The following is a 21,975-nucleotide window of genomic DNA, read 5'->3' as shown; positions in this document are numbered from 1 at the left end:
TATGAGTAAACTCTGTCTGCGGCATTACGTAGTGGGGGGAAGGAACGATCTAAGTCAGTATCTAGCACACTATTGATGTCCCCTCCCAGCAACCAGGGGTAGTCGCTCCAACCCGATAATTGATGGGACAGAGTGTGCAGAAAGGAAGTTTGATCTACATTTGGGGCATATATAGAGCCCAGCACTATGGCCCGACCCGCAAGTCGCCCACGTACCAGGGCAAATCTCCCTTGCAGGTCTATGATCTGATCCTCCGCTACAAAGGGGACACCCGATTTAATCCAGATCAGGGCTCCCCTAGCATAAATGGAGTGACTCGTTGCATATAATTGCCCTCTCCAGCGCCGCTGCAAGCGAGGGAGTTCTGATAGTGCCAAGTGGGTCTCCTGTAAGAAGGCGAGGTGGACTAAGTGCCGTCTAAGATATGAATATATGAAGTACCTGCGCCTAGGCGTATGTATACCGGGCACATTCCAAGTAAGCGCAGTATATGAAGTCATGGCGGCCTTAGCTCAGCATCCTAAGTGTTACATCATGCCCACAACAACCTGTGGGCGATGGGGGGTGGGGGAAGCAGCAGTGTTGCTGCCTGTTTAAAGTCCCATACATAAATTTATCTGTGTAGGGCTTTGTATTTAATTTCATCAGTGTTTGGGGCTGAATGGAAACAGTTATGATAATTAAGTAGTGGTCCTCAATTGCTTTCTAAGACTGCTGTCCCAAGTGCCATTCCTCTGTATTCATCCGCAAGCCCCCTTTAAGGAAAGTGTCTTGGGCACGCCCATCCTCTCATGCTGTGCAGTGGTACCACTCTAGGTTTAGATCAAATATGTATCAGGCAGGTTCACACCTCTAGTTCCATACCCCTGTTGCAAGGGTTGGTATTTCTTGTTAGCTCCCTCTCTGCCTCTCTCCTTCAATTGACTTGATTGTTCACCTGGTCCACCACATGATGCGTCATATTTTTCAGCGATAGAGCGCCACTGGATGGCTCTACAGTAACCTTGCAGCTAGAGAAAGTGCCACCTGTTGCCCTCAGTGGCCTCTCTTAATCTCATTCAAAGCTCCAGGTAATCTCATCATGAGTTTGATTACTGCAGTCTTTTTTTCATTGGGTGCATTGATCACTTTGGCTTTTGTATCGGGGCAGGTGTTGGAGAAAAGCACTGCATCAGGGCCCATTGTAATGCAATCCAATAACACCCAATGGTGCCCAACCCACTCTAGTTACCAAGCCTGAATCTTTCATTGCTTAAAGACACTTCTCATTGGAGTTAGTGGCCATTTCTAGACTGTGATACTGGTTATCAGGGAGAGTCAGAATAACCCCAAAAAACCTGGACTCTTAACATAATCTGTTCAATTCTACATGATTGAAATCTTATACACAGGCCTTGCATCGATTTACAGTGGGTTTTGCAATGTAATTAAGGTGTCCCTTGTACTTCCAAATTATAATCGATATGAAAAAGAGGCTTGTCTTTTCTTGCAGCCTGCAACTGTTCATGCGAGTCAATCAGCTCATTTGCTCAAATACGTATTGCAGCTCCTCTGAAAGAAAGTTGATACGTTTCGACCTGTAAAATCAGGGCTCCCTGGGAAAGTTACAAGCTTTTGTGTATACATTCCTGTAAATATTCATAAAGAAACTCATAAAAGTTACTGATGTAACTGTGTCTTTAGCTATGGATACATATAACATAATGTTAGATCCAATTGTGGCTCATATTTGGCAGCAGAATTAAAAACAGTCCAAAGACTAGAACAAGATCCCATTTTCCAATAAGCCATATAGTCCTATTGTAAAACCACCTAATGCTTGTATGTAAATACTGAACACAAATTTCCACATTTGATGTGAGCTAATTAACAAATAAAACCTTGTCTTATGTATTAGACTATTAAACTAATCTTGCCTCATAATCCTCTCTATTCTCACATAGAGTGATACTTAGGCCATTGCAATGGGGACGTTTATTGAACTCTGCAGTAAAGTGCGTCGTGTATTGATACAGATGTGACAACCCTGGAATGAATACTTAAAATCGCTATCGAGGTATGACTATCAAGGCCACATATTATTAAACAAAGAGATTATTGCATACATGGAACAATGCTTATTGAACAGTGGAAACATATCCTTAATGGCAGATTATCAGGTGAGCCTGCGTTAAACTCACAAGCCTTACTTCACATCCTGATAGTCAAAGTTCTAAAGATCCACCCCTGGGATTAAGGGCTAGTCTAGATAATACTGTCCATATGATTTGTTGACATAGGCACTAGGTGCCGAGACGTGTTCTGTTCTCATAAGGAATTATTAAAAACACGGTTATTTCCCTCAGAGAATGCCTGTCTTGTTTATTAGGAGAAGGAAGTGTTTATTTAGAGACGTGGCGGTGAGGCTTCTTATGGGCACCACCGACCATTAGGTGCCGTCTGGCAGCGCCAAAGCCAGAAGTGACTATATATATCCCCAGATTTTATTGTTGGCTGCTCTCAATGCATTTTGGCCCAGCTGGGACTTGGTCATGTATTACAGAAGTTCAGCTTACACCCCATAAAAGGAACATAGCAAACACAAACAAAGATCAAACAGTCCTACATGCCAGTGACTACGAAGAGACTGAAGAGTCATCTTAGAGTAGGCTCCATTCAAAACAAAATCATAGTGAACGAAAATGACAGGCTGTAGAACATAATTTAAACAGTCAAAGTGGCCTGCATCAACATAATGAATGCTCACAATTAAAAATGTATGATATTACAGCACACCCCCTTCCCATATTTCTGTAAAGGTAAAAAACAAATAAACTGCGAAGGGGGTAGACTGAGGGGATTGCCCAACGAAATGAACAATAACAGGGAGTGCACAAATGTTAAATTATACAATGTCTCATTGAGCCATAATATTCTGGTACAGTTGTAACAAAGTCTCAAAAGTGTCAAAAAAAATTGCCAAAACCCGGATCAGATGAAACCTACTCCCCTTATTAAGTTGAACCCATACACAACTATACAAATGTCACCATATTGCCCAGGGTGGAGATATCCACAATAAGCATTGGTTGAATATGTCTCGCCCATGTGGGCTCATCAGCCATTCAAAACTACCTGTGACCATCCATGTTCATGAAAGTGCTAAATGTCTCTACCCCACGTTGAGACCTGTTGAAAACAAATGGCTACTCATAGAAATGGGTTAAAATGCTAAAAACTGAACAAATGCAAGGCTAAACAGGAAAACCATTTTAGTCAAGAAACAGCCTATTGTAAATCTATTGCAATCTCCTCATCATAATTTAATCCTAGGTGTGGCATAGTGTTACTCACGTAAAGTTTTCTCTCTGTCACCACCCCTCCTGTTCGGTAGCATAGTGTCCACTACAAAAAACTTGAGTAGATCAGTATTACTGTTGTAGAAATCTGCAAAGTGTTGTGCTACCAGGTATTGAGAATTCATATATCTAGTAGCTCTTAAGTGCTCAAGCATCCGCTTCTTGGCCTTGCGAATGGTACTCCCCACATACTTCAGATTCCAAGGACATATTCGACAGTAGATACAGAACTCCGTATCACAGGTAGTGAATTTGCAGATCACAAATTTCCTATTTGAATTTGGACTAGTGAACTCAGCTGAAAACTGTTTCTGCAGACTGTGCAATTCCTACAGCAAAAGAACCCTTGTATTTGCTGCTTAGATGCTGCACTTGTGAGATGGTTCTTACTCTGCTTACTTTTCAAGGACTGACACCTCCTGAAGGTTATCTGAGAGGCATTACTCAAATACCTGTTCAATGTTTGATTAGTGTGTAATGCATGCCAGTGTTAATTCAAAATCCTTCTCACCACATCTGTCTGATTGTAATAAGTAATTATGAATTTTAACCCCTCCTCAATCTCCTGGGGGTTTGCTACATTGATAAAATAGGCTATGTCTATAAACCTCATCTGCCCTCTTTACAGCTCGTTCAATGGCATTGCCAGGATACACCCTATCCTTGAACCTTTGAATCATGGTGTTCTTCTCATCTACATAAGCCTCTGGAGTCCTGCAGTTCTTCTTGGCCCTCAACAGTTCACCATAGGGAATGCTGTATATCAAATTCAAAGGGTGGACACTCGTAGCAAGGAGGAGACTATTGCCCGCTGTCGGTTTATGAAACAGTTTAATTTCCAATTTGTCACCCACTACCATGACTTCCACGTCCAAAAGCTCCACACTTTGCAAGCTCACATACCACGTAAACTGCAGGTTAAGAGAATTGTCATTCAGACAGTCAATAAACCTCCTTGCAGAGTTCTCATCCCTCTTCCAAATGATGAATGTCATGAATATACTGGACCCACAAGGTCACCTGATCTGCAAATTCAGTATAGCTGCTGAGCACCTACTCCTCCCACCAGCCCCCAAAAAGATTTGTGTAGCTGGAGGCGCCATCCCTTGTTTCTGTTTGAACACCTTATCTTAAAAAAATAAAGCAGCTGTTATTCAAACAAAAGTAAATCCTATCCAAAACCATCTTGGTATGTAGAAGGTATGAGAGGGACCTTGCTCTCAAAAAATGTCCACAAGCTGTTATTCCTATCTCCTATTCTACACAAGTGTAGAGACTAGTGATATCCAAGGTAACCAAATTAAAATCCTCTTCCCAATGTTTACCTCCAGTGATGGTAAGAAAATGCCTGGTATCTTTCAAATAAGCCAATAATGCTGTCACAAAGGGTCTGAAATGTATTTCCAATGACGTGTCAAACCGAACCACTTCAGCCACAAAAGTCTTGGTCCAGTTCAAAGAACGGGCAGCACAACCAGACTCCCAATCAATTACATTTTATTTATTTAATATATATATAAAATTGAATTGATATATATATCATATATACCATGCCGGTCTTTTCAACAAGAAAGAAATGCCTGGAACACTTCCAGCACTGGCTGCACCTACGAGGGTGAAACACTTCTATATTTTCTCTGCTGAAGAAAGGATTGACCTAGAAACACGTGTCCAGAGATGATTTTATAACCAAAGGCCTGGAATAATGAAACAGCTTAAAGAAATTCACTGTGAGTTGCTGGCTTTGCTTTTTCTTCCCGTTTAATTAACCTGTTGGGAGTGCGCTTTCACATGAGGACAACTTCGTTTTTGATAACTAACCGGCCCGTCCAGTCAGGAAAGCAGCACCACTGCACATCGAAGCAGGTCTGTGTGACTAAAAATGGATTGTCACATAAGAGCAATCAGGTTGGGCTATTCACAGCAAATCTGACAATTTTACTTTGGATTCGCCTACATAGGTTTTGCATTTGGGTTCATTATTTCGTTTGGCTCCAGCAACCCACTTGGGGCAAAATCAAAAAATTGCAGGAGCATCATAACCAGCATGCACTGTACTCACTTGAGAGGCCCACTGGGGCGGACTGGTATTTAAAGAGACTAATCAGGTGCCTCCAATTAGACAAGCTGAAGCCATGCTGGTCTTTTCAACAAGAAAGAAATGCCTGGAACACTTCCAGCACTGGCTGCACCTACGAGGGTGAAACACTTCTATATTTTTCTCTGCTGAAGAAAGGATTGACCTAGAAACAGGTGTCCAGAGATGATTTTATAACCAAAGGCCTGGAATACTGAAACAGCTTAAAGAAATTCACTGTGAGTTGCTGGCTTTGCTTTTTCTTCCCGTTTAATTAACCTGTTGGGAGTGCGCTTTCACATGAGGACAACTTCGTTTTTGATATATATATATATATATATATATATATATAATATAAAAAAAACAAGAAGAAATTATTAGGGTTAGAAAAGAGCAAAAGTTCCATTGTGATAAAATCAGTTATGAGCAGGGCCAGATATTAAGCTTTGACAACATGAAGAGGCAAAGGTTGACGGAAGGTAATGGGGCACTCCAGGATAACAAACTCCGTGAAACTGCCTCAGAACTGAGCTCTGAAATTGAGACTAATTCAATGGATGGAAGGGTGGTAGCAAGCAAATTAAGAGGACTCAGTGAGCTCTCCCAGATTGGGGAAATTTATTTTTTTACAGCTAGATCAACACAAAACACTCAGGCTGAGGAGTCAAAGATTCAAGCCCAATAAAGGAGGGACAAAAGAAGGCGAGAGCCCAGATGGTACAGTAGGGGGGCTCAAAGCTGTACGGGGACTCAGCCTGTCACTAATCTTTCAGGAAGTGGGCTGAATAAAGCAGAACAGCAAATACTATTGCTTGGATTGTCCTTTTGTCTGGAAAGCTTGCTTAATTACGGTCAAGCAAGAGTTGACATCTACGGATATCTTCAGAAGATAAAATTGGCAAAGTATCATCTTAAAAAAGTCAAGCTATTTATGCATCAGTTAGTAAAGCTGATGCAGGAACTCCAAGAACTGGAGAATGATACTTTGGGTATATCTGAACCAGTCTCAGAGCAACAAATTATTGACAATAGGGGTCTTGATGTTTACGGTGAAGCAGACACTCCATTGAAAGCTGCTTCGACCTTTGTACCAATGTCCCCTAAGGACTTTGTAGATCTGCTCAGTGAGCGGGTTGTTGATGGGTTGAAGACCTCCCATAAAACGATGAGTAAAGCACACAAAAAGTATTAGCATCATTAGAAATTGTATCATGATTTTAATAAAAAAACTACAATTCTGATAAATGAGGCAACCTAGTGCTATGGCCCCTCTATGTACAAAACAGAGGCATACAAGAAGTTGAATGATGAGGAATGTTATGCCAAGAGCAATCGGGAGAGTATGCGACAAGTCAAGATCCAATACCAATCAGAACTAATAGAATGGAGACATGCAAGTTTGCTAAGCCAGGATGAATATTTTTTTTGAGGAATGACTTTCCAAAGACGCAAACTTTATATTTGATTCAGAAGATACACAAACATCAGTCCCTACCACCGATAAGGCTTATCATATTGGCTAAAGAAAGCCTTTTTGAAAATACATCGAGATATGTCAACTTTTTTCAGCAAAAACATGCGTAACTTGCCCTCAATCTTTAAACATTCTAGAGATTTCCTTAAAAGGATTTAGGAGATACCATGGAGTGAGGACTGTCTCATAATGATGCTTGATGTGACTTTGTTGTACACTAGCATCAAGCACAAAGATGGAAAACAGGCGGTTGAACATTACGTGAGAGGCAGACCTCTCACACTGCACAAACACACAATCCCTGATTAGATGATGCCTCAAGATTTTTTCTTTTTCCTTTTTAATTAGATTTTTTCACCGGCTATGTGGTACGGTGGCTGACACCTGCTTCACCCCAGTTCTGCTTGTTTGCATTTGGGCTGGTGGGAGGGTCAGGTGCTTATCAACAAGCATGGCACTATGTGGGGTGAACATGTTATATGTTGGTTTTGTTTTATTGATGATCTATTTGTGGTGTGGAAAGGCACACAGGAAACAACTGAGGAATTTGTAGAGATAATCAACCATAACACCGTCAACTTGCATTTCACAGGTCACATTAGTAAGGCACAGGTAGACAGTTTAGACCTTAAAGTGTTTGCTCAGGATAATGCATTAGAAGAAAGACTTTGGAAAAACTGCTGCTAATTTCAGTCTACATGTATGCAGTTTCCATCCCAGCCAGCTGAAACTCAGCATCCCCTATAGGTAAATGCTTAGATTGAAAAGAAATTGCAGTTGCACCAATGATTTGGAGAGATGTCAGGAAGAGTGTCTGATGATTCTTAGAACTGGAATATACAAAAGAGTCCTTGGAAAAAGCAGTAGTCATGGTGAACCAAAAGAATAGAGAATCCTTACTTTTCTCTAAAAAGCAGAACAGGGAAGATAAAAATGTTTAATAACAACATACAGCAAGCACGAAAAGGAACTAAGAGCCATTATTCAGAACCACTGGCACTTAATCTATGGGGATCCAACTTTAGGGCCTAATTTTCCTAGGACACACTCCATCACACACAGGAGAACCTATTGCGTGAGGGATGCCTGGTTAAGAGTAGTTCAGAGGTCATTGAGCAGAAAAATGTGCTATAGCAAGCTAAAGGCTTCCAAAAGTGTAGTAAATACAAAGCTTGTGTTTTTGGGGTGAATTCAGTAGAATATGCAACACCCTTTGATGATAAACCAATCAAAATAGTTGGTTCATATAACTGCAAGACTGAATCTGTTGTTTACCTATTGTTGAGTGAGTGTGGGTTGAGATACGCGGGTAGCACAATATTGCAGGTCCATAAAAGGATCCTGCAACACTTAAGGGCTCTCAGAAACAAAGATTGTTTATACAAGGCAGCCAGGCATGTTAATGAACACTTCAGTAATGATGTCAAATGTTTGAAATATTTAGCATCTATGCAATTCCCAAACACTTGAGAGGTCGTAACCGTGAGCGGCTACTAAGGCAAACAGAAACTATGTACATTATAACTTTAGATTCTAAGTCATCTAATGGCTTGAATCTTGAAGAGGAATTATATATGTTTTTGTAAGTTAGATGGTGCTAGAACCCCTTATTTTTCCTATTGTTTAATGTAGTGCCTGACAATGTTTGGAAGTGTTATGAAAATATATGATTTCAAAGTTATTAGCCTGAGATTTGGAAATTTGGTTTATATTATAACAGTGCTGTTTGGTTGGGGAGGTATTTTAATGAAATGTGTAATATGTAAACCTGTATTTTCTGTTGTGATTTTGATTTTTATACCATCATATACATGCATATGCACACTTGGGCTCAAATTTGTGATACTATATCTATGGCAAATTATGTCCATTATTAACATTAAATTGATGTGTTGAATTAACAGCAACAAATCTGTTCAAAAGATTATTTGTATCATACAAACATAGGCAGTGTTCTTTATGCACTTTATTTTAAAATCATGAGGTATAGTTGTCCCTTTTATCAATGACTGTTGTTTTTTAGGCAATGTTGTTAATTGCAAATTATGTAGTCTTTCTTCCATAAATGAAATGATAATGACACTGCAGAAATGTGAACAGGGCCAAATGCTTTGGCCAAAACGCATCATGGGAGATCTTTGCTGGAGAAGAGCTTGGCATCTGCACCTGTTCCTTTGGATTCTTTTCGAGAACGGGTATACACACACAGACAACATGACATACCTATAATTATGAGGACCGGCCATTGACCGCAATAAAGTGTGTATTTACTATTCTAACTCCACAAGCGGTTTGATAACAGGGAAGGGTGTAAAGCAGACTGAGCCAAATATAACTACACTTTCGGTTTTTTGATGCACTCGCTCAAAATTACATAAACACATTACGGGGACCAGTCCTCATAATGCACCGGTACCTAGTTTCCATTGAAAAAGCTTTTTTGTTTTGCCAATAACTTTGGCATCGTTTGACGAATCTTCACGGAATTTTCAAAAGTAGTGTGCCTGTCACCTCAGCTTCTGTCTGGAAAGTATTGGAGTTATTTGTCATACTAGGGGTGAGAAAAAAAGGGGGTAACTAGGAGGGTCCCAAAATGTGTTTTCCCCATACACACAACTACAGCCACAACCGCTGAACAGAATAACACCAAATTTGTCAAAAATGTAGATCTTGGTTCAGTAAGATCTACTTTCGTAATTTTGTGTAACTCTGTGCAGTAGTCTTGGAATTATTAAAGGAAAAAAAAGATATATGTATATCTAAAGATATTTGCGGCAATTCTGTGATTAGCTGCCCGCAACCACAGAGGAAAGATGAGGACGCCATTTTGTTAATCGGGACTCTGTTCCCAGTGGGGGAAATAAAATGTAATAATGATAGATGGGGTTAGGGTAGAGGTACCGTGGCCCCATGGGACTGGTAGAGGGGTCAGTGGGGGACCGCTCATGGACAAGAAATTGTCCCCAAAAAAATAAAATATATATATATATATATATATATATATATATATATATATATATATATATATATATATATATTCTTTGAAAATATATATTTTGAGCAATGATCACTGGATCCTCCTGGATTTGGGTGGATCTGCAGATCCAGACCCAACTCACACTCACTCAGACACCCACTCACACCCCGACACAACTACTCGCACAACCTTGCAGCAACTCACACACTCATACAGCCACTCACACATCTACTCAGAGACCCACATGTCCGCTCATGTCCACTCACACACCCACAAAACCACATGCACCTCACATCCAGTTATACTCCTACTCACACACCCACATAGCCACTCCCACACAGCCAGTCACACACGCACTCACACACACCGGTTACAGGGACGTTATAGTAGGGTATTAGCACTAAAAAAAAAAACAGAGAACTTCACTGAAAAGATTTTATAGTTAGGTTCAGATTTTACACACACAAAACCATAGAAATTCAGCAGTTATAGTTATCTCTAGTAACTATAACTCGTGCCCTAGCCTTGCACTGCTAAGTACCCCACATTTACATCACTCGTGACTTCTTCTATGATATCATTGATAATATCACCGCAACATTAGCAGTGAAATTGATGAGAAAACTGCATGGCCGAGGCACAAGTTATAATTACAGTAGGGCACAAATTATAGTTACTTCAGATAACTATCTGCTAAATGTCAATGATTTTGTGTGTGTAAAATCTAAACCGAAGTTTAACGATCCTGTAACCTTTTGTTTTTTCAGTCAAAACAGATGTATAAATATATATGTGTACAATGTTTATTCAAATTCATGATACCCCTTGTAAAGGTCTAGTTTTAAAAAACGTTGCGGCTCAATTTTACTCATCATATCTTCTAATAGGGGTCAGGATGTCAACCTGCTATTAGGGAAATCCAGAGAGTAGTTCCACAGACCGACAGCATCTATTTTGTCTTCTTGTTTTAGATTTTGAACTTTAGCTTGTATTTAAAGGTGAATTGTTACCCTTTAATCAGGGTTGTGGAATTCCTACAGCCAGACTCCCAGGACATATTGTTTGGGGTCTAGGACAACAAGTTTACATGTTTATTTTGTCCTTGGGACAAGTAGGCCCACCCCCCTGCAGCACAGGCCTTTTTGCTGCCAATTTAGAGTACCACATTATGGATCAGGGAAGGGCATTGTGTGTACTTAAGGTAATATTTTTGTCCAAAAATGAATGCTGTTTGTACTTGTATCTATGGCTTATTAATTCAAAGCCTTTATTATTATGGTGAGCACTCTAATGAAATATAAGCTCGGACTACACTGCTGATAGTGTTCCCAGTATGAAAATGTGTACGCACATTTGAAAAGTTTAACATTAGGAGGCAATGTATAATGCTCTCCGATTAGATGAAAATATTTGCAGAAGCTTGAAATCAAGATTGATGAGTCTTTGCTTTCAAATTAAATGTTCACAAACTAAATGCAACTAGGGGAAAAAAACGCTTTGCTAAGCTACTGCGAAATTTTGGGTACCATTTCTTTGAAGCATCATCTACTAAAATGTGTTGATGCATGCTAGTATTCCCAAAAATATTCATAATGGAAAATCTGTGCAACCAGTTTCAACAAGATTTTGGGAAACATGAAAATAAACAAGCATTGGCAAAGCCCAAAGGTCTGACATTGGTGGTCAGCCTTTGGTTTTTGTCAATGCGTGTCTTGTTTTGACATGGTTTTTGTGAACTTTTATTGTTGTGGGAGCTCCAGGTCCTCACCATTATAACACGTTTTGGCAAAAAGCAATAATATTTTTAGGTCTCAAAAAGCAAGCATTGCCACAGTAGTCTCTGGAATTGAAAAAAATTACTTTGTGTGCCGATAAGCTCCCTGTGAAAGAGGAGAATAATGTTAGTTATTTTGATGTATTTTGTAATCCATTGCAGAACATGTTGCAACATGTGGATACATCATACCACATCTCTAACATAATATATTTCCTTTGTCTTCTTTGTTTGACTTTTTCCCTGTAAATTAATTTGTCAGACTTACTCCAATATTCTATTTTCATCCACGTCTTGTCATCTGCATGAGTTTTTGCTTGCACCACTATGCAAGACAATTGTAATTTATTTTGGCAAATTACACCCTTCAATAATGTGTGATAGTATTTCTTTGAATTCCGCAAATTCAACAATGACAAAGTATTACTAGTTTTCATAGTCTTGTTGCAAAGTTACCCAACCCATGGCAAGCTGTTTTAAAGGTAAGTCTCTCAAAATCTGTGTTCCCTCATGGAACAAAGCATTCATAAATGCACTTAATTATACCTTCAATGTTTGAGTTTTTGTGGTGGGTAATTGTATGAAATTGGGTTATTAGTTGAGGGGGGTTAGTGCCCACTTTGAGCAATAATCACTGTCATTGTCGGGGTGAACCATTAATTTCACTAAATAAACCTGCTCTCATTCCCATGCTAGCTATGGCACAGTAGACAGGCTTAACTTAAAGGCAAAATGTAAAGTATTTATGGAGTATTAAGACAGTAATAAAGCTGTAATACAAAATTATTAAAAAAAGAAATTGGAAAGAAAGAGTAAACTTTAATGAAGAAAATGACACCAAAATGTCAAAAATCCAATAAAGGGACCTGGAGATATGTGTAAAGTAGAAATACCACCAACAATCGTGACGTCCCAATGATAATCAGTGATTGCTGTAGCACAGCCCTAGGTGCAGTTTGATACGTACCATGATGGAGAGCCGGTTGGATACACTATACAGGTTTCCCTTCCAAATATAGTCATTTTAAGTACCAATCCACCACAAGAATACACTACTAAAACCCTCCAAAATCTACTTCAGGGAAGGCACTTAGACACTCAGAGTGTGAAGTAGAGTCCAGTCCAGGTCAAGTTGCCACTGATCCGCTGGGCAGTTGTAGGAAAGGCCTTTTGGAGCTTGTTACATATCTGTAGCTTGAACAGTAGATCAGACTATGACCCTTGGGGTCCACTTCTTTCTCCTGGGTACAACAGAGAGCAGGTGCAGTCCTCCAGGGCTCTTCTCATCTTTCAGACAGAAGGTTAAGTCCTTTTCTAATCTCCCCTAGATTCAGGAGTGCCTGAAGATGCAACATTTATGCCTGGCACAAGTTGGTGGGTATGAACGACCTGTGTTCCATATATTGAGGATCTTATTTTGCTGATACCCTTATTATGGATATCGATTTGTTTCTAACTCTAAAGCTTCTGTCTGTAGAACTATTGATGTTAATTGTCTTAGTTCAGCTGATCCACTTAGAATTCCTTGGCTGAAGTTTTTTAGGTCTTCTTTTAGCAAACTTGGCAAAGTGCCTCTGTTTTCCAACCCTAAGAACATTTTTAAGTTCGAAAAGAACAGGATTTGGCAGCCTTTTTTCAAACATTGTATCAGGTCACACAAGGCTTCTGAGCTTCTCAATCCTTCAGTTTGTGTGTACTTATTTGTTGGAGAACTCATTTGGTCTAGAGTTGTACATATCAGATGTTATTCACCCTTGGGAGAGAAGTCTTCATGTGTTGAGGCGTTATCCCAAGCACTTTTGCACTTTATCTTTTTTGTACATTTAATAAATCATTTTCCTTAAGGTTTTTAATCCCCTTTCTTAAAGCATGTGGTTTTACTAGGTGTAGTCTCACCTTAATTTAAAGATGCTGTATGATTTAAAGGTTTGTTATGCAACAGGGTGTGGTTAGATACTATAACTCGTTGGATGTTTTAACATATTGTATTTGCATTTGATTTCAGTATTCTTAAATGTATTTGTTATATTGTATTGATTAATCAACATGACTCTTTGTGCTTTCATTGCATTTTTTTATATAACTGAGTAGAGCTTTCTTTGATTGACTAAACAGTGAATCTTCTAACGGTGCTTCTGGAGTCTTGCTACGAGAAGATGACATACATAATAACATGTGACAAAGGCCCAGGGGACAAGAATCAGCCAAACCAATACAAGCGTTTTCCCCCTGGATCTGTTATTATGTTAAAATTCGGTCTTTTGATATGTGGATGCTTAATTATCAACCTAAGAACAACGGATATAACTTTGATATCAAATGTAACCAATTATGCTCCAACCACAATATTTAGAATTGCATTAATATTTAATTACAGTTATCTTACTGACAAGTTTCTACATCTAATTTGTAGTTTATTTGTGAGTTTGAGGGTAAAGATGTCTTGCACTATGCCTTTTTTTGTCCTAATATTCAGTATGTATAACAAAATCCTAGTAAGAACAACATTGTATGCCCAACCAAATGTGTTTAGATATCTGTTTAACATCGGTCTTTACGGAGATATATATTTTATGTTTTTCCTAGCTTTAATTCAGTTATTGGTCCTGAAGAAGGTGGTTGGTTAAAGGCAATGAAGCGCCGAAATGCTGTGTCGGCACAATAACCTTTTTTTGCACTTTGATTGTGTAAAAAAAAAATTAATGTTATTTTTGGGCTAAACAAAAGTAAAAATATTGATTTAGTTTAGCATTATTTCGTTAGTGGTCCTATTTGAAGTCCCTGACTTTATTTTCTTCGTTAGGGTGTAGTAGTATCACTAGTTAGCCATGTGTGGTGCTGGATCCACTACAGGTCCAAGCGGGAGTAAATGTGCAACTGTTTCTGGACCTTTTTTTGCTGTTGTAAGTTTAGAAGTGCAGTTTGCCAATTACAGTGGCCTTATTATTTTTTTTCTTTTTGGGTGTGTGTATGACTCTCCTTAAACCCCACCTCAACCTTCACCATACCCTCCTTATTCCTCACTAGACCCCTCCCATTGTATAAGATTTCCCATTTTCCAGCCACTCCCTCTGTCCCTTCCAAATTTACTTAAAAAAAAGTATGCCTAAGCGTGCAGAGATCTCCACAAAGATAGGCAAGAGAGATGGGCTCTATAGTCATTAGAATTAAACTCACAAATCTTAGCAAAAAATATGAGTGAATCTTGTAGATGCTTTTACCCTGTCCTTTCAAGTGTGTAAAGTGGAAAGAAAAACTTAACTGTTTGGATAAGGAATTGTTTACCCCATAAGTATGCTTTTGAAATGTTATGTTCACTAGGCCGCCTTCTGAATTGTCGAGTATTTAGATTTTGTTACAGGACCGGAGGCTATCATTAAGCATAAATCCTTAATTGCTGCCCCAACATGCAGCCCTTTAAAGAACAAACATACATCATAAAGTGAAATATTTCACAGTGGATCCCTGTTAACAACATATATGCCCATAGCAACAACCATCTTCCTCTTTTACTAGCTTCTCTCACATAGATAAGTCTTTGCTTTTTGTTCTTTGAATATATGTTGATATCACTTGTGTTGTCTTCGAAATTGGTGTTGAGGGAGCTATTCCAATTTATGGAATGAGCTCTTACCTTTAGGTTCTTTACTGACTTCAGTATGTGATTTATTTTGTATTCATAAGGGACTTCAGTAAGGCGCCATTATACATTTTGAAGGCGTTTTATTTGTGGCTACTTTGGCAAGACAAACTTTATTGTGGGGAATGGGGTGGCGCTAATACGCTTTTCTGCAACTCCTAAGCGGACCTCCTGCCTTCGCAGACTCGGTCTGGAGGAAAGACTTCCACACTGGAGATGCGTTGTCTGACTCCTAGGTGGCCTCCTGTTAACAGGTCCGGAGGAGAGGACAGGTCTCTTCACATGTGAAGGGATTCTGTGCTCCGAGCGCGTTGCAGCTTGTTGAAGGGTCTCCGTGCTCAGAGCTCATTGCGGCTTCTCTCGTCGACTGACAATCCCGAGCGGGTCCCTTTAACAGAAAAACAGGGGGACCAGCCCAGAAAAAGGAACAGGTGAGTACCTATCTCTGAGAGCGATGTTGTTTGAATTACCTGGTGACGATGTGAACGACAAACGTTCCCCCTCCACCTTGGTCTGCACGGTGAATTTTTTGCCTCCATTGCAAGATGCCAAAGCGTTCCTCCCCCACCCACCCACCCTTTCACAAAAAAGCAAAAAGTAAAGATGGCTATAGTTACTCCATTTTTAAACAGAAGAATGCCAGTTGATGTAACTGTCTTGCCACACATCTATCGACTGACCTTTTTCTTTAGCCCCAATTTACCTGGCTAGGATACTAGGGTAAAATATACTGTCTGAAATTAGTATTCATTTCTAATCAATTGGTTAGTAAATGAGGGAAATTATATTATTTAGCTTGGCATTTTAAAACTTAAATTTATCTTGTCAGCATGGCTGGAGAGAGTAGTTTTCCTCAGATGGAGTTTGGGGAAAGATTTAAAAAAAAATCTTTTAAAGAAGGGTTGAAAAACTCCATTAAGGAAGCGGTTGAAGCTGCAATGACCAAAAGAAAGAGGAGTACCCCTTTAGAGGAAGAGTGTTTTTCCGATGATGAAAGAAGCAATATCCCAGAAAAAGGCGGTAAGGTCCTATGTAAAACAAGGCATCTCGACAGACCCCATGATTCGGGGTCGAGAACAGCGCGGGATGACACCCAGTCCTTAATGCATGGTAGCCTAAGCGCTACAGGAGACCAAGGTAGCCACAGCACTACTAAAGATGTTGGTGCCCATTAGCTTATATATATTTGATGCCAGTGATAATGACAAGGGCCTCAAGTTTGTTTTGGACGTAAAAGAGGACCCAGACACACTGTGCAGCCTAGATGATGACGTACCTGCTACATTTTCTAATAAACCTGTTAAAGGCCCCTTGGATAACCAGATGTTTTCACCAGATTAAGTTAAATCATCCTCGCAGTTCAGAGTGGTGGCCACTTACACACGTGGTGAAATTTATGAAACACTGGATTAGAAAATCCCTCGAGAGGCACCAAAGAAACTCGATGAGGGCAGAATGCCCAAGACAGAGTATTGACGACAAAGCTTGGCAGACATCAAACCTGATTCCAGAACTAATTACATTCCTATGTAAATCTGGTGGGGATCCAAGGAAAGGCCTAGAATGATGCCTGAAACTATGTCAAGACCACCTATTGGATGTCATGGGGCTTTTGGCTAGAATATTAGACATGACCGAGGAAGCACATATCAATGACTTTGAAATAGATCTGGAGTTCCTCCAAGGCTAGAGCCTGAGGACAATTTGTATGTTGGGGAATGCTAACGCAGCCCTCATAACTGAAAGAAAGAAAGCCATCCTTGTGAGGATGAGCCCCAAACTTGGAGAGTTAGTCAATAAAGAAGCTAAAGGAGAACTAGGAGGCCTCCTGTTTGGGCAATATTTCATTAAATTATTAGGCAAATATGTTTCCACATTTACCACTTTGAGTAAAGCCCAGTTCAACCTAACACGTGTCTTTGAGGCACATGTTTTTGGGAAGGCCGACATGAGGGGAATGGCTGCCAGCCGAGGTGTTAACAGGTTCCACTTCTATGGGCGAAACCAATACTCAAGGTTTCAGAAACTACTGTAGAGGTTCCCAAACCTCAACAGACATTTACCCACTAAGGAGAAGATGGAGGTTTAGCAGGGGACAGACGAGATCATACGGCTCAATCTCAAAAGGTAGGTGAAACAACTGGCTTTGGTTCTTCCCTAGTAAGGCTACCGGAAGACTGAAAATGTTCTTTCACAGATGGGGTGATATAACAAATGACCCCGGGGTTCCGGAAAATGTTTCATTCTTCAGCATAGATTTCTGGAAGGTTCTCTTACAGACATCTCAGTATAAAGAAATTGTCTTCGACAAAGAAAAAATGGACCTAGTAGATGTGTAAGTTTCCCAAATGTTACAAAAAGGTGCAATAGTCATAGGTGGCAGACTCACAGGGTGTGGGTTCTGAGTGCAATATTTTTAGTAAAAATGAAAGACGAGGGATGGCACCCATTTATACATTTAAGAGAACTTAAGAAATATCTGGTTCACCGTCGTTTCAAGATGGGAGGGATCCAAATGCTGCAGGATATTTTTCAGGGAAAGGACTGGCTAGTGAAACTGGACCTAAAGAACGTATAGTTTACAATTCCTATGGCAGAGAGTTCACTGAGATATCTCCAGTTCAGATGTAGGAGAGTGTTGTACCAATTCTGTTGTCTTCCCTTTGGTCTTTCCTCTGCTCCATGGTGTTTTACCAAAGTCTTAAGACCTGTGGTGGCCTTTTTGAGAGAGAAAGGAATTTGTTTGATAATATATTTAGACAACATTTTGTTGATGTAAAGTAAAGGTAAAGTTACATCTTCTTTGTCGTGTATACTTGACAAGGGAACTTTTTGGGAACTTTCATTATCAATATAGAAAAGTCATTTCTGGTTCCAAGTCAATCACTGGAATTTCTGGGGTTTCAAGTAGATGCCCCTGCAAGCTCAACTACTTTAGCCTCAGAAAAAAGGTAAACAAAATAAGGGAGGAGGTGAGGCATATTCTAGCAAGGGAGATTGTGACTATCGGGGATTTAGCAAGGATCATTGGTCTGTTGTCCTCCCCGATTCAGGCTAATTCACCAGGCCCCCTACATTTCAGGGCTCTACAGAGATTGAAGACATTTGGTTTACACAAGGGTCTCTGGCATGCGGATCCAATAGCATTGTCCCGAAGGGCTCGTTTGGATTTGCAATGGTGGTTGAACAACATAGAATAGCAATTTTTGGGAATGTGCCGGAGTTTACCTTGGAGACAGATGCCAGTTCTTTGGGCTGGAGTGCACTTCAAAACAATCTAGAAACAGGGGGTCGTTGGTCAAGTTTAGAGAATTCCCTACACATAAACTGTTTGGAATTAATGGCAGGTCTAAATTGTTTAAGGAGCTTCAAAGCTCATTTGGCCAACAGCGTGGTCCTAATTCATATGTACATAGTCTCAGCAGTAATCTGCATCAATCGCATGAGGGGCTCGAGATCAAAGCACCTAGCGAAATTGGCAACGGAAATCTGGTATTTTTGTTGGGAAACAAAGATTATATTATTAGCAACCCATATACAAGGGAAACAGAATCTGAGGGCAGATTGGAATTTTGTTTCCTCAGAGACTTCAGCGATTGGCAGCTGAATCCAGAAATCTTCAGGAAGATCCAGAAACTTTGGGGTCTGATAGGTCTGGATCTTTTTGCCAGCAGGCTCACTCGTCAGGTTCCCAAGTTTTTAGCTGGAGAGCAGATCCGGAAGCAATGGCAGTAGATGCGTTTGTCCAGGATTGGATCTCAGAGAGGAGTTATGCCTTCCCACCATTCACCATGATCCAGAGAGTACACTGGAACGTTTGGAAAAAGAAATGCAAACTAGTGCTAGTCACCCCTTCTGGAGTTGGCAGGTTTGGTTCCCAGGGGTGTTGGAATTAGCGGTCTTGCTATTAGGCCCAGATAGAGAAGAGCATCCTTTAGTCGTAGAGGGAAAGCTGGACCTTCTTGTTTGGAGACCGGCAGGGGTCCTGCAGGACTCTAAGGCCTTTCAGAAAAGGCTAAGAATTTACTGGATGAGTCATGGGCACCAGGAACTAGGTCAAGATATTGGGGAGTTTGGTGCAGATGGTGTAGTTGGTGCATGAAAAGAGGTCTGGATCCCGTGGAGGCTCCTGTGATGGTGTTGGCAAACTATTTGGCTGAACTGTTTGTCAGGTTTATCGTACAGGACAATCAATTGTCGTTGATCGGGTGTTTCAGTTGGCCACGCTTTAATAGGTGACACCACAATTGGGAATGACCCACAGATTTGCAGGATGACAAAAGGTATCCGAATCAAAAGACCTCTTAGACCTCGTTACACTTCACTTTGGGTTGTTAATGTATTTTTCAAACTTATGGCCAAATAATTGTTATCTTTCTTGAAGACAGATCTCACAAAAATTGGAGACTCTTCTCTGTTTAGTATCATTCAGAAGGGTTTCTGATGTTAACGTTTTGAAAATCTGTAACAGGGTTTATTCTTCAGATGGTGTTCATTTTGACATTTGGAAAAGAACAAAGATGTCTATCCATGTTTTTTTATCCTTTTGTTCCAGAATTGTCCAAAATTATGCATAGTAAGTTACATGAAAGTATATGAACAGAAAATGCTAGAGTTTAGACTTCATGGTGAGGACCACATTCGGTATCTTATGTGAAACTGCATAAAGCAGTTTCTACCGCCACTATAGCCAGGTGGATTAGAGCAGTAATGAGTGAAGCAAGCATCGACCTATCGCATTTTAGTGCCCATTCGGCAAGAAGCACTATGGCCAGTAAGGTATTTTGGGCTGGTGGTGATCTCTCTGAGATTCTTAAGGTGGCAGGCTAGTTAAATGCTAGCACTTTTGACAATTTCTATCTGAAACCAGTGAAGGATGTAAGTAACTTAGTTGCTGATGCCTTTAAAAATGCATACTGATAGCTTCCGGTCCTATAATGAAATGACGATTCTCCAATTAAGATGCAGAGAGAATCTTGATTTCATTAAAGACAATGGAGGCTATCATTATCCCACCCACCTCACCCTGTTTATCTTATTTCAGATGGGGTGAGGTATTTGTATTTATTTATTTTACTGACAAATAGGTAGGTAAAAAGTCAAGTATGATAGTAATAAGGATGAAGGAATTAATGCGTCCTTTTGGTGGAATATTGTGCTTTGATATATTTTTCTATCATATTTTATTTGGAAACCGCTTTTTAACTTATTTTTCTTTCTTGGGGAATATTTCCTAACTGGGCCATGAAGGTGTGTCTGTGTGTATTCTGTTGACCCGGTCTCAAAGCTCCATGTTGTTTTCAGGTTTTATCCCCATATCGCAGCCTAAAAGAGGAAGATGGTTATAGCAGTGAAATGACAACAATTAAAATATTCTAGGCATTCCATTCCTTGCTTGACCAAGGTGACTCCTACCTTTCTGTCCTCTTGGAGTTTTCAGCAGGCTAACACATTAATGTGTTCAATCTTTGGCCAAGTTCTACAAATGAAAGAAGGCGAACAGATAAGGACTTGGAGGGCACCTCGAATGGGACCGAAATTGAAAGTCAGCAATGTTACACTGAAAAGCAAAGGATAGGACTCCATATTTAAAAATTGTAATAAATGATAATACCTACCATGTATCATTCCAGTGAAAAGTCTTCACTCGTGGTGTTTAGAGGTGGTGTTTTATCACTGTAAGTCCCTCAGAAAACTCAGTATGTTTTAGGTGCTGTTTTGTTTTCTTGCTGGCTGAAATGAATTTGCAGTGGAGTTTGTCCACTTACTAAGAAAGCTATGAAGAGCTGGATAAATGGGTTTTAAAAGACTGGCCAAATGTGGTGCAGGGAAGTTGGCACATGAGTGGTTGGGCGCTTTAAGAGAACATTCTCTAGTGAAATGTTACTCTTGCTGCATAGCAGATCTTGTCTACCTGTGGATCATCAGACGTTACTGGCATTGGGCTCTAGTACAATCGGGCATGGTATTAGACATGCAAGTCGGGACAGTACGTGAACAAGACTCAGATAAGTGGACTGAATGACCTCAGACACCTCAAAAAGTGTGCTGTTAGCTGGTGAGCTGTACCAACGTCCTCTGTAACTATTGGTATCAAACCTATTATTTTGAGAATGCTATTCGCATGTTTGAATATAATTTTCTCCCTACACCAATTTCTGTTGGTGCATGTTTATGTAATTTGTAATGCTTACTCTTTCTTTTCCCTAATGATTTATTTATTTGTTTCAATGGGCTGAATTGTACACTGCTAGGTTTGGTGGGGTTGAATATCACATGACTGTTCTGGGAGAGTGGAAACCTATAGAAATTCTCAATTGACAATCTCCGCTGTTTACTGGACCCCGTGGCAATAAACTCTGGAGACAGATGAGAAGGGAAAATGTTGCACCTTTTAAACATTTAGTTATTTCAACTCTCCATTACATTTAATTACTTGAGTCAATAATGAGAGTTTTAAGTTCTAGTTTAAAAGTTTTATTCATCATTAGTTAACACAATCTCTTATTTTCAAACAAGTACAAATACAGAACATAGCAAAAGTGTGCCTCATAAACATCTGATTCCTAACCTAATTCTCTAAATAAGGAAAAAACATTTTAGCTGAATAACTCATAAAGAATTCTTTCATGTGGAAATTACAGAGATTCAGGAACCTAGAATAGTCTGAGTCAGAGAGTTATCAAACAGTAAAA

General features: G+C 39.8%; 1 protein-coding gene across 1 annotated transcript in view; it reads left to right on the top strand.

Annotated features, from left to right (window-relative positions):
- Positions 1–21,975, top strand: part of TMEM41A (transmembrane protein 41A) — a 164,850-nt gene that overhangs the window by 52,949 nt on the left and 89,926 nt on the right. The window lies entirely within an intron of this gene.

This window comes from Pleurodeles waltl, chromosome 3_1 (assembly GCF_031143425.1).
Source record: "Pleurodeles waltl isolate 20211129_DDA chromosome 3_1, aPleWal1.hap1.20221129, whole genome shotgun sequence".
Lineage (NCBI taxonomy): Eukaryota > Metazoa > Chordata > Amphibia > Caudata > Salamandridae > Pleurodeles > Pleurodeles waltl.
This window is presented reverse-complemented; position numbering and strand designations above follow the sequence as displayed.